The following is a 14,067-nucleotide window of genomic DNA, read 5'->3' on the forward strand; positions in this document are numbered from 1 at the left end:
GCTGAAAAACTAAGCCATTAGCTTTCACAGGGAGAAATGGAGGTTGTGACATGTCACTTTTCAGACAGATCAGTTTCTGAATCTAGCTCACTGCACAGACAGACAAGTTTTAACACTAGTGCAGGGAAACAAGCAAGAACTCATTTAACTGCAGATTTCCAAGAAAAATATTCTCCATCTCTTTCACTTTGCAGAACTGCAGTTTTGGAAAGCGTTAAGGTTTTGACTGAAACTCTGCCAACCAGAGAAAATAGATTGAAAGCTACCAGACTAGTTGCTGCCATAGAACAAAGCATCTTTAATGTGTTCCTCACAAGCTGGGGTTTCCACTGATCCACCTGTCTCCTTAATTTGTACTTGCATGAAGGTATCTTTTGAGTTTCCTGCATATAATCTTCTTTCTGGCACTTGCACCAGAGACTTGACATGAACTCTAAAGCATGCCTCTTTGGCTCACGGCACACACAAGGTTAATCGGTTCCTAAGGCGCTCTTGCTAACCAAGTGAGAAAGCACTGCCAAACACCAACGAACTCTGTGTAAACTTGTGTTTGAGCTCCAGTGAAGGTGAGAAGCATACAGAAAGGCCGGACCAGGCAGGCTCTGAAAGCTTGTGTTGATGTCAGAGGACTGAACAAACACCAGTGTAAATGCCCAAGCTGTGCTTCTGTGTCACATGGGTAGGAGTACACTTCAAAAACAACCACCTACCTGAGCATCACTGAAACACAGTGGCCACACACAGCTAAACGCTTCTGATCTACAACAGTATTGACAACAGGTCAAAGCCTCTAACACAGACGTACTAAAAAGCAGAAGGTCTGGAGTTCAGAACAGCAGGACTTAACACTGATCATGCCGCCTTTGCTCTCTTCCCATCCCAGACCTTGTTTCAGACTCTTAAGCAGACAGTGTGGGTTTCAGCTGTCCCCAAAGTCTGTGTAGCAGCACATGGGGGATGCCCAAACTCTGTCACTCCGTTCCCACCTCCAGCCTCAATGTGAGCAGCTCACAGAAGATTACAAGATCACTGAACAGCATCTCTCACACTATCCTAAGTTCCCATGTTGATGAAAGCTAGCAGCCTATTGCTGGGACGTAATACTACAAAACGCACAGCAGCAGGATGCCAAAAGGACCACTAAGGAGGAAGAGAGAGGGACAAGTCACCTGTGCTGAAGCCCATTTACTTTTATTTGCCTTCCAGCTTCACTGACTTCAGAATGCCAAAAGCCATCTGAGTGCTGCAAGACAGAGTAGATAAACCCCTGAACTACAAGTTCAGCAAGTACCATTTCTACCACAAGTTGATTTCACTAATTGGGTATCACAAGAAGTATGAACAAGGTCTGCTTGCTCATTTTAAAGTTTACCTGCCACATGCTGAAGATTGAGAATGTACCTTAAAGGATCATTTACAAAACCAAGGCAATTGGTACAGCAAACAGGCAAACTATGTGCGTTATAGTTACACAAGCTTCACAGCCCTCAGCCTGATGCAACTTCAGGCAGCAAGCAAAGAGTGCAGGAACAAAAATCTTTGAAGATTTCTTTGAATAAACAATTTTAAATAAATAATCTGAAATAAACTAATATTTAATCAAATACTTTCATCTCACTATCAAAATTAGAATGGTATTATCATCAGAATATCCTAAATCCAAAACTGCTAGAGAAACACATAGTAAAATAAGTAATTAATGGCTGCCCTTTCCAGATCAATGAACAGTGACAGATTGACCAAGACACATGGTAAAGCCACAATAGCTGCAACAAACAAAAAATGTTCCTTTCTGCCAAAGCTATAGTCATGAAAGCTTAGACCTGACAAAGAAAAAGTTAACATACAACTAAGACCTTCACACACAGGCATTTCTTTAACCTTTGCTTCTCATGCTATGCCTCCCCACCCCACCCCCTGCCCTAAAATTAATGGATATGTGATACTTCGTTTTAAAGTCTCATCTCACTATAAATGTTCACAATCAGGGCCCCAAAGAGAAAGCATTACAGTTACTACATCAATTTAGGTGGGTACTATCATCTTGGGAAGTAGAATCAGGAGGTCTGTGATTAAAACCCAGCCTAACGGTGGATGGTACCCATTTACTTCTCTGTCAGAAGAGCTAGATGCTAAGGTAGAGCTTCAGAGCAAATAAATCATCATTTACAGCTACTGGCATGAGCCTAACTTCTCTGCCTACCAGTGGATTTCTGATGTTGCAATTCACACAGCAGTCTGAAAGGTTTCCAAGGTAAAGGACTAAATATTCCTGTAGGTTACTGTATCACAAAGCAATGGGCCTGCTAGCATAATTCAAACAAACAAACTGTACTAACAGACTGTCCGTTAATTAAAGTTGATGCTTCTTTGCCCATCAGGCAACAGGCATTCGGGAGCCATCACATAACAAAACCATTGTTAGACCTTCTTTTACATATTCAGCTGCAGAACAAAAGATCACTGTTGTACAGTCAACAAGGACTTGAACTTCTGTAGGTAGCATTGCTTCTCAACAACAAAAACAGCAAAAAAAAAACCTTCCCCTGAAAGAAGAGGTGAAAACTCCTACTAAAAAACAAAAACACCACACCCCCCAAAACCCCTAAAAACTCTCTATCACAATTCTTCACTGAACAGCACCCTTTCATAAGCACCATCAGTTTTTTAAGTTCAACATCATATCACTTAGCCACTATCATTAGCTAGAAAGGACAGCATAAAATGCCTCCCAGGCAAGGACAGTTTACTCTCCTTCCCACCTCTCAAGCTGAAACATTTAGTGCTCTTTTGCAAGTTTTCCAACATGAGCAAAATACAACACTTTGACATTTGAACAGGAGACAAATCTCAAAAAAACGAGATATCCACTTCTTACAAAAGATTTATCATATGACAGAGTTATTCTTCAATAAAAAATAGATATAATAAGTTGCATAACACCAGAAGAAGGTTCTTTGCATAAAGAAACAAACAGGATTTTGAACCTGCAGTGATGTTCCATGAACTTGTGTAACACATTTAAAAACACAGATCAATTCATATTTAAATCAACATTGTTTATAAACTGTGACAGTTTATCAGCTGCACCAACTACAAACAGCAATCACAGCTGGCATAAAGTGAGGACCAACTCAAAAGAACAAAATAAAAACTTTCATCCCAATTTACCTGAGCAGAGAAAACAGATGAAAGAATAGCCAAAGCTTCAGAGAAATGAACAAACAAAGAAACTCCTGAACAAAAAGAAATAACAGTAAGACAAGTAAAAGGCCTCTAATGGTAGTGATTTATTCTATCACAGACTGTTTGTGTCAGGTTATGTAATGAGCCCACATGATTTAGGAATTCATGTAGGGAGAAAAAGCTTTTCAATTAGCAGTATGTATCTGGGTTGGCTGATGTCAAGTGCCTGTAAGTGGTAATCTCACAAAAATGACAAAGGAAGACTTTAAACAATAGCTTAAAATTAATTTATTTTTACGACCATCAGTTTACGAAGGCATGCCTTAATGCTATCTGCAAAATAAGCCAAAAGAAATATTAAAGTAGATGTGAGCTGTAATCCTCCCAAGTACCAGCATTTCTCTTACTTTAAAATGTCTCTCCTTCTAAATTAGGGTACAGACTAAATGATGTATGAAGCTGAAACACAGAGCTAGGTAACAACTGCTATGAATTAAGAGAGGGAGAAACCTGTAAGCAATAAAACAAAACCATAAGGAATAATTAATACACATTAAGCGTTTAGAGGAAGGAAAATACATCTGGAAAAAACATGCAGCTACAAAGTCAGAAGCTGTCACTGACAATCAGATTTCCCTCCAGGGTAACACAGGCTGATAAGCCCCTCCACAAGTCAGCTGAAGTGAGAATATGCTGTTAGAAAAGGAGACAGTCCCCAACACGCAGCCTCTTGCAGAGGTAGAATCCATCAGCAATTTTCTGTTATATGTGTGCTTTATTACTGGTATGAAATGCCTGCCTTCAGCTTCCAAATATCACAGTCCTACATACATCACCCTGAGGAGTCAACTAAGTCTTTCCTCCCCCATAGTTTGTATTTATCGAATTATGCCCATTATCTTTTCTCTGGCAAGTTACACAGGTAGTGCTCATTGAATCTGTCCCACTGTAAGCGTATTTTCTAGCGTTTACCAACCCTCCAAGACTCACATAACACCTTGTACTTGTCCACAGGCGAATAAGGCCATGGAAGGAGAGTAAACCAAGGTTTTTTGTGAGCTTAGCTAAACTGATATGCATTACAAGTGCCACAGATTAAAAAAAGATACGGAGCCAGTTCACAATGGCTAAGAAACTACAAAAAATCCTGAACTTTCAAACATGCCTTTGGCAGTCATTTTTTAAATCTGTTTGAGACATTCAGACAATGGCTGTCCAAAACCTCATCTTCCCAAAGGAACCAGGTTCAGAGCCAGAAGTTGTGATTCAGACCAGCAGCCTCCTCAGGCTGTCAGCACCAGGTTCCTCTGATGTCAAGTCAATCTAGGGACCCCTAGAGTTACTGAAAGGCAGAAGCATTTACTCTCCAGAATCTGCAAGACACAGATACTCTTGTTTTACGACACAAAGAACATAAGTAAGGCCATCTCTTGGGTTTGTTTTTTTTCTGTTGTGGTTTTTTTTTCTGTTTTTAAAACCAACTATTACTTTGGTACACGAAGATCTTTAAGCAACCCAACTTCAGCGATGCAACTTCCTAGAGCGAGGAAGAAAAAAAATAAGCTTTAGAGCACTTCTACATTCTTTTTTTCCCTACGTACGCCACCTCATGTGGGTAAAAAAAGTTGATTCAAGAGACAGAAATCTTTTTGCCTAAGTAAGGACACAGGATAAGCCACTGAGACAGTTATAAAAGATTTTTCTTGTGACGCAGCTTTGTCCATACAAACACTTCTCTTTAACCTGAGTCCAGTTCTCATATTGCTAAAAGAGAAAAAAAAAAACCTTCAATCTCTTGATCCCATCACCTAAAACATACATATAAGTTTCCAAGAGGAAAGGAAGCAAATGGGGTTATGAAAAACAAAATTAAACCTTCTGACTCATTACTTTCTTCCCCTTTCACCCATTACAAGCCAGCAAACCTGCTGCCTTCATCACTCTGCAGAAAGCGCTCGAATTACCACCTGCGCTTACCTCCTTCAGGCAGCAAGAATCCCAACGCCTTCCTCTCAGCTGAGCTTCAAAACATCACACAGACAAGAGTGAATTAAAATTTCAGGGCAGGTACAAAGAGGCAGGAAGGTGAGGGGAGGGCTGCCCGGGCACAATGCCGGAGGGGCTGAAGTTCCCCTATGCCACGCTGCCTGACAGAGCACATGCCCCCGACACAGCCTCGCCTCACCCAGTCCCACAGCCAGCCCGGCCACCGCTGCGTCCAGCCCCTGCCCTCCCAAACACCAGCACTTTGTTCACTGGAGGGAGGAAAACAGAGTGGAGACAACGAGGGAAGAGAAAGAGAGGTTGTGTTTTCCACCAGTGGCTTTCTGCTTTGGGGGGGCATCTTGTGTTTATAATTTGACTTATTGAAAGAGCAACTGATGTCATCTCTGTTTGGTTCTCCAGTGCACCAGGAAAGCAGAGGCCACAGGGATTTAAAGTAGTGGCCACCATGTCTGCTCCTCAGTAACACAGGTGAAAACACCTACTTAAAAATAGGCTACAGAACCCAAAGGATTTCAGGGGAGCACTCAGCAACACTGAAATGGGAAGAGCAGAAATAAAATTCTATACAATACTGCACTGTAAGTGAGCCCAGCAGATCGCAGAAACCTGATGGCCCAGATGGCATGAGTTCAAATTCTGAAAAAAGACATCAGTTTATCCAAAGAACCCTCCCCCAGATTACACCGAAGAAACTCTGAACGGTGGCACCGTTACCCAAAAGCAGCAGCACCCAACTCTCACAACACCAAACAGGAATCCTCCAAGAAGGCATCCTACTCATTAACCTGCTTTTGATACCATTTTTGATGAATCTGATTTCTACAGACACAAACAGGCTATTCGCGGCTCCTCACCACCATGAGCCGGGGGGACAGGCCACTGAAGCTGCCGCCATGGCCATGCTGCCCCTCCCCGGGGCCGGCGGCAGCCAGCCCTGTGCCAGGGGGGTTGGCTGGTTCTCCCTCCCCGGTGCTGGGTCTAAGGCCAGCCTGGATCGGTATGCTCACAGGCTGCCAACTGAGCGGTGCGCCACACAACCAAACACCTCCGTTCCCCCCCAAAACCAGAGGGAAGGCAGAGGACGGAGTTCACGCTTCCCAGACAGTCGGGCCTGCTCCCCCGGCGGGCGCACGGAGGGAGCAGACGGGCGCGTGGGGATGTGGTGGGCCAGGACACTCCTCTGGCCAGCGCTCGCAATGGAAAATACCCGGCATAAGTTACTAGAAATGGAGGCCATTTCTGTGGCGGTGCTGGAAGGAGCCGTGGCAGCACCGCACCTCTCAAACATTAACCAAGGGGGAAGAACAACATGCTTCCCACCCGTCAGCCAGAGCAGGTCCACCCCGACCCTGTTCAGCTCCAGCAGCCCTTCACAAAGGCTGGCGTTCAGGGAGACGGCGCCGCAGGGACACAGCTCTCCGTCACACCACCTGCCAGCAGGGAAGGGCCGGTGGCTGCTCCTCCCCACCGCAGCCTCACTGCCACCTGGGGTGACACTGCCACATCAGACTCCAGGTAGTTACACACGGAGGAGCAAAAAAATAGCATCAAGATTAAAAAGAAGAGTCACCGTTCAAACACAGGAAGGGTAAACACCTCCATATCTAATTTAGAAAGAAAATTAAATCCATGTTCTTAAGAAAAAACCTCAGATACACAAACTTGGAGAGCCTGCCATCACAGCAGTCATTATTCCTTCCTTAATGGATACCCTGCTGCACTTCTGTTCAGTGAAGAGTTTGGGTCAATGCCCCATCGGATCCTCACCACATCAACATCCCCAGTCAGCCTCCGACCGCCCCAGAGGGCTCCGGCCACAGCAAAGCCACCAGCTACTGGCCAACACTGCAGCAACAGCCGGGGTCCCTACATGAGAGACACTACAACACCTCGCAGAAGAAGGAAGCAGGCCTACAGCTATCATCTACCATGAATAATCTGAGGCACAGACAGCTTTATTTTTAAAGAGGGCTTTGTTCAAAATTAAACCATTCAACTGCCCTTAAAAGACACCTTCTCTAGGCTGAATACATTAACTGACCTGTTTGGTTCACATTAAGGGTCAAACCCCACTTCCTACGGCACACAAAGATAGCTTTTACTAGTTCACACTTTATACATCCAAACTCTTGCCCAGGCCCTGACTGACACATACTTTTCCTCTTAACTAGAATTTAAAGTAAGCAAGCCAACACAAATCTAACATCCCCCCAAAACTGTTACACGGTTTTAGCTTTGAAGAAACCCAGGTGAGCTACACACTCTTCCAACTCACAAACACAAAACAACACTGTATCCCTTGTAACAGGGGGATGTACATTCCCCATTACCAAACCCTGTATTTCACAGACAAGCATATTATTTGAATTAAAACCAGTCTGAAGAATACAAACCTGGCAAATTAGGAGTTTAAAGTGCTAGGTAAACATACTCAGCTTGATTAAGTACATTTTGTTCTCCAGGCATTCTTCAACAAATAGACTCCAGACTCATCATGCCTACAGCATCCCTTCCTTCAGCAAGATGACTGAAAAAGCTGCACACCATTCTGTCCCTATGATGCAAGGTTTGATACGAAAGTTTCTGTACAACTGAAAATAAAAACCTCAAGTCAAAAGTAAATTAAGACACACACACATCATGAAACAGCTGTGGTTTCCAACACATTTTTCTTAGAATTTTTCCATTCAAAAGCAAACAACACTCCCAAATAAGACTAACCATCAATCCACAGAAAGTTAACAGGTTTCAAATTAAAACAAAAATTTCTGCTATCAGACATCTTACCTAATAAATAGTCTGGCGTTAAGTCAACTGGGCCAACAAACTTCACGGCAACTGTCACACAAGGGCAAGCTAAAGCAAGATAGTTTTGTAGCAAACCACCACCTGCTGCCTGCAGAGTCATTACTGAATGACTATTCCCTATTAAAACAGCAACTTGCTCAACATAATTATAAAATACAGGTTGGAAGCAGCATATTAAATCTTGGGGAAACTACTTAAGCAGCAGAATATGAGCAATGAAAAAGTACCACCCACTGACAATAACACACAGAAAATGCCCCCCAGTTCGTTGGTAGCAAAGCAATTCATCACAGTGAGCTGGTCAGTGCTGGAAAGTGTACCCAAAAGCCTACAGACCAGATTATACCACCCTTGCTCACCTTAGGGAGAACCCTCTTCTGCAATGAAGGTCCATTTTTAAGCCAAGACAGCCTGCAGAACAAAATGCCACCTACTGAGAGCAAACAAGAAGGCAAAAATCTGTGCCTGAACAAACAAGATCAACTGCTAACCTGAAATTAAAACCAGACAGAGAACAAAATATGCAGCCCACTCTAAGAAACTGTCAGCAGGAGACATCAGGGTGCCAGATGCTGTTATTAAACTGAGTTATAACGGAAGTCAAGGAGCAGAGATCACCAGGCCATGAGGCAAAGACATCGGCATCACGAGGAGGAGGAGATTATGCAACATGTCTCCTACACCCCGTCCTCTGCGATTCCATACTAAAACTTGGGGGGGGGGGGGGGGGGGGGGAAGGACACATAACCCGACAACCTGTCATCACAGAGATCATAATCTCTTGCTTCACAGAGAGGCGTGGAATTAAATTAATTTTCTCCTTTGGTGGCTGCCAAGGAACATGACCTACAATTCTGCACTAGGTAACAACTGAAAGCAAGCCAGTATTTATGAAATATTTTTATGAGCTGAAAGAAACTGTCACTTCAGTCGAGTCAGATTCACTCCTAATTTGTTGATGCCCATTTTCATGCTCCAGCTCTCCACAGCATGGATCACGCCATGGTTTCACCGACACTGCTCTTGCTGGCAAAACCAGCTGAAGCAGCTCCTCCCCGGCAGCAGCACCGCTTTGTGGCTGGTGGGGCTGCACCATCAGCAAACAGCACCGATGTGGCAGAGCACCAGCCCTCCAAGCAGCTGCACCACCACCTCTGAAAAGGCTGCATGGGAACGTGGTGAGGGAGTGAAAACTGGCAAAAGAAGTTTAGGTTGGCTTTTCTGACACTTGCAATGGCAGTGGTGCACCAATATGGAGAAGCACAAGCCTCCATGAATGCGATGACCACCTGAACCACGTAAAACACAACCATTGCTGCTCTCAAGTTAGTCTAACAAGGAAGTGGCTACATTGAATATTTGCATATGTATTCACAATAAAACAGTTTTATTGTGCAATTTTCAAGCTACATTCAAACAATACATATAATCATGGTGGAGAAAAAGTCAACTTTGTTTTTGTTTAGGGTAAAGATGAACCCACAGGCAGGCATACATTGGGAACAACCACACTGTCCTGCCAATAAGGGCTTATGTTCATGCTTCACATGCCTCAACCCACAGTGCCATTTGTTTCAGGCAGGAGGAGGAGAGCACAGACACCAGCACATGCGCAACAACATGGACAGGCCATGTGCCCAAGCCATCATGCCACTGTATATCCTCTCCATCCTGGTAGCACTACTGTGTCACCATGGCTAACCACAGGTTAGCTCCTCACAAGGTCTTTCTTAGGAAGGTGCATTACCTATGTGCCCCAAAGGCCACTGAGATGCACAAGTAGCTCAAAGGTCAGGCTCCTTTATAATGGTCAGCCCACCCCAAGGTGCAGGCGTTCCTATTATGTCCCAATGCATAGAGGGGTAGAGACTACACCAGGCTCAACCTAGCCTTTCTGCCTGTGGTACAGCACTGATATCAATACAGCGATACCGCTATAAAAACCTGCAGTAACTTGTCTCATGGGTTTTCACACATGTAACTAGTATGCACAGTCAGTTATCCCAAAGCAAAGGGCACACTTCTTGCTATACTTAAGGTAAAGTGTCCGAGTACCTAATACTAGTAGTTGAGAAGCCAACACCATACTTGGGTAATCTCTGTAAACAAAATAAGCCTCTTCTATGTAGACTGTCTGGGTACACACTGCTAATAAAGATGAAGGACAAAGGTCACAAAGCTAACAGTTTCAAATATCTGCTTTAGAGACAAACCTCAGCACACCATACAGATGGCAAAGTACGATGAAATCTTATGAGATCCTGTATCTCCACCTCAATTTATAATTGGGACTCTCTCAGTAAATGTGCACAGGATTAGGGGGATTTTTTTCCTTAAAATGAAGTTTCAAGTTTGTGGACTGGATCCAAGGAGCTGGTTTCTACGCATTCCTGAGGGAGAAAGGGCTATAGAAAAGCCTTTTATTTCTGCATGTATTTCCCAGAAGGCCTAACTAATGCAAAAGGAAATGTATTGGGCTTCTCCGATGGGGGGGGAGGGGATTAACACGTTTCATGGGCAAAGTGTGTGCAAATGGGGAGGGGTGAGCACTTCAGTGTGTGCAATTACAGTCCTTTCGTAAACCTTACTGATAAGATAGCTAAAATGCCCTTTTCAACAGAAAACCCTACTCAAGTAAATATCAAGGAAAACTGCACTGAAAACCAGGCTGTGTGTCACAAAAAGCTACTATGAAGGGGGACACTTGAGACTGCATATGTACATCTCATGAGAATCACCACATAAACGAGTCAGCATCATGAAGTTAAGGGTATAAATAGAGGACTGCATGTTTTCATTGAAAGTCAGCATCATCCGCATGAACAGTTCCACACAACCCTTAGCGCAATGGGTTCCTCCTCCTAAATTGGTTTTACACATAATTCTCTGCAAAGCTTTTCAAGAACTGAACAAGGTTGGTCCTAGGTTCAGAAACTGTCCTGGTTTCGGTTGGGATGGAGTTAATTTCAAGACAAGAACAATTAAACAAAAAAATGCGATCAGGAGCAGAACAACTGTTCCCTATACTAAATAGGTATTATAGAAATCTGGATAAAAGGTTATTGCTCAAGAATTAGGACTTCAGCTGCTGGGTCTACTTCACTGCTGAAGCATACCTACAGGCAGTGCACCAAGCAGCTTTTGCCCCACCTCACCTCTCTGGGGACACAAATCCTGACTCCAAACACCACATATGCTGTTAAATGCAGCGTGCTGCCTCCAGCATCTGCTGCCCATCACAGGTCAACTGCTGTTGTCCTTGGGGCTTGTTTTTCCTTTGAAACACTCCCCTCGCCCTTGCCAGCAAAAGAATGACTTAAAGCAGACATGGCCCAAGTTCGCTGAAGGGACACGCTGCTTTTATTTCTACAGGGAGGAAAGGCAGTAGATCACGCAGCTCCAGCTCACAAGTCAGTATACACTTACCAACCTACAATTAATTGAACAAGCAGCTTAATTCAAGTCTTGCTGCATTTGCTGGTTCAGAAATTCCTACTCCACCTGTTTTTAAACACTGTTTTCATGTTCAATATAGCATGCAATTACTAATGCTCTCTATTCACACCAAGTAAAAACAAAATCATCCCCAGAGTTTTTTTTGACATTAATATTAGATACAGTGTAAACAGCCAAGGTTATTTACCTAGTCCACTCAACAGGATCCCTGTTATTGGGTCCAACCCTCTCACTAAAAGGTAAAAGCAACAAAAGTAATTATTTACTTAAAACCAAATAATCAGGTTGATTGTTCTAGGACTGTGCTTTTAGGTCCTGAACTACTTAGCATTGTATTTAAAATATTTAATAAGTCAACAGAAAAAACAACACAAATTTATTACTGATTTTGCTCAATCATTTATTCTTTCCTATAATCTCATTTACAATATTTGAAGACTTCCAGCTTTGCAACAATATATTCTGGAAATTTAACACTATAAACATTACACACCTCTCTGAACAAGAGTTTCAACAGTAAACTGCTTAAGGAAAAAAAAAATCACTTATTACAGTCTAAGCAACATGCAAGCAACTTAAGAGCTTATGTTTATAAGAGAAGGTGATATTGAATAGCATGGCCTTTCATTTAATAAAGTACTGAAAAGATGCAGCAGCCAGAAACTTAAGATCAACAATAAAATGTGCAGACTCTCAATGCAGAATAATTAACCATTGGAAATAAGATGACATGAGGGATTTGCAGTCACTAGAAACAAAATGAGGGTGGGGAAAACGACAGTAGTGGACAAACTCCAGGGCTTGGTACAGATCTCACCAAGTCATTTCAGAGGTCCATGTTACTCAGTGGCTAAGCTAACACTTTTAATTTGCTTTTCTTCAGGGAAGTACTAGATAACTTTTTTCATCAGATCATCTCTTCACCTCAGACAAGCTGAAGCTCACCACCCTGAAGTCTCAGGCAAGAGAGGGGCCACAGAAGGGACAAGCAGGATACTAGCTTCCTTCATTGTGGAGTGATACAAGACAACCCTTTTCCCAAGATGTCTGCCTGTCTTCAACAAGACTCCTCCTAATATTTACATTTTTGCTTAATATTTCTACCATGCCGTTGCAGCCACAAGCTCCAGAATCAATGAGCTGCAGCGCTCATCAACTGCTTGCTGCTCCAGGTGCTACTCCCTTAGAAAGGGAAAACTTCATGATCCCATGCAGCTCTCAGTAAGACTTCCAGCATATACCTCAGAGACAACAAAAGATCAAGGCACCCATCAGTCTTCTGACTGTTTTGAATACATATGTCTATTTTTCCACAGAAAGAAGAAAAACAAAGAAAAGAGATTCATTATTACAGCACAGATTTTTCTCATTATGAATCTGCCCAATCCATTACCAAGTAGGATGCTACACCCAAGCACCAGTACATACATGCTTTGGAAATAATGTTTAGTCATTACAAAACAAAGCTCTACTCAGTAACCCACCTGAAAATTATTTTGAATAAACCAAATTTCTCTTTGGCTGTATACACAGCTTTGAAAAATCCCACAGAGATGTTAAAAAGTCTCCTTCATAAAGCCACACTCCTCTAAGTCTGCTCTTACTTAGCATGAATCATTCCAATACAAGTTCTCCATATTAACGCCTTCAACCTTGCATGTCATAATTACAAGTGTTCTCTCTGCATATTTTTGCATATTTAACCAAGAGACATCTCATGCTAATGCAAAGGAAATGTCCCAGTTCACATTTATTCATATATTGTGCTTACATTGTGTTACACCATTTACTTCTCAATTTCTAGATAAACTGTAGCATAGCACAGGTGTAATTCATAAACAGCAATTACAATGCAGTATAAATTACAAGGTAAGTACACGGGCAGAACATCAGCTGAAGGTAACTCCCCAAACTGCACATGATAATTAAGAGCCTTCATAAGAAATGCAATGTGGAAAATAATCTCATCATAGGCCAGGAAAGACAGACTGTAGAATCAAATTAATGGGAAAGTAAATTTCAGCCTCTGTTCTGCATGCATGCCAGACCTCAGAAAACTTTCTCTTAAAACTTGACACAGGATCTGAAGCCATCTGGAATGGCCTGGCAAAAGGAGAGCAGCAGCAGTAGGTTGTGTTTTGTCTATGGTAGCAATGTGGTTTGGAGGAACTCTCTCACCCCTCTTGGTATCACACATCTCTGCCTAAATTATCATTCAACCAAAGCATTTGTGCTTCTACTGTTACTACCCAGATGAAGACACATGGGCTGAAGGGTTACTGAAAATATACTAGCAGAACCCATCATTCTGGAAATCACCTGCCCGACTGAAGCCAACAGCATGTGCCAGGACACATAAGGATTCTTCTTCCCTCAGCAGTCCTTCCCTCCACAAGACTGCAAATTCTCAAGCAGAGCAGTACCAGTGGTCTACTGCCTGGTGTGGAAGTGCTATTCTTAAGGTGCATTTAAACATATTCCCCAGAAGCCCTACAAGCCTCAAGCCTCTGAAGATGCAAGTGGTCCCTTCAGGAAATAGTTAATCACCATTACCTAGAAACAGTGACAAAACCTGATCAGTTGGCACTGAGTTCCACCAGCCTCCTGTCT

General features: G+C 42.9%; 1 protein-coding gene across 7 annotated transcripts in view; it reads right to left on the minus strand.

Moving 5' to 3' along the window:
* SEMA4D (semaphorin 4D) overlaps positions 1 to 14,067 on the minus strand; it is a 112,286-nt gene that overhangs the window by 65,164 nt on the left and 33,055 nt on the right. Inside the window, exon 1 of one of the 7 annotated variants that reach the window (XM_080373034.1) lies at positions 1,190 to 7,468. The exons of 5 other annotated variants lie outside the window; for them this stretch is intronic. The gene's annotated coding sequence lies outside the window, so the exon portion shown is untranslated. Of the gene's footprint in view, positions 1 to 1,189; positions 7,469 to 14,067 lie in introns of those variants that run through there. One more of the 7 variants, XM_080373030.1, reaches the window with a different exon arrangement.

Source organism: Falco punctatus, assembly GCF_963210335.1.
Source record: "Falco punctatus genome assembly, chromosome: Z".
In the NCBI taxonomy this organism is placed as follows: domain Eukaryota; kingdom Metazoa; phylum Chordata; class Aves; order Falconiformes; family Falconidae; genus Falco; species Falco punctatus.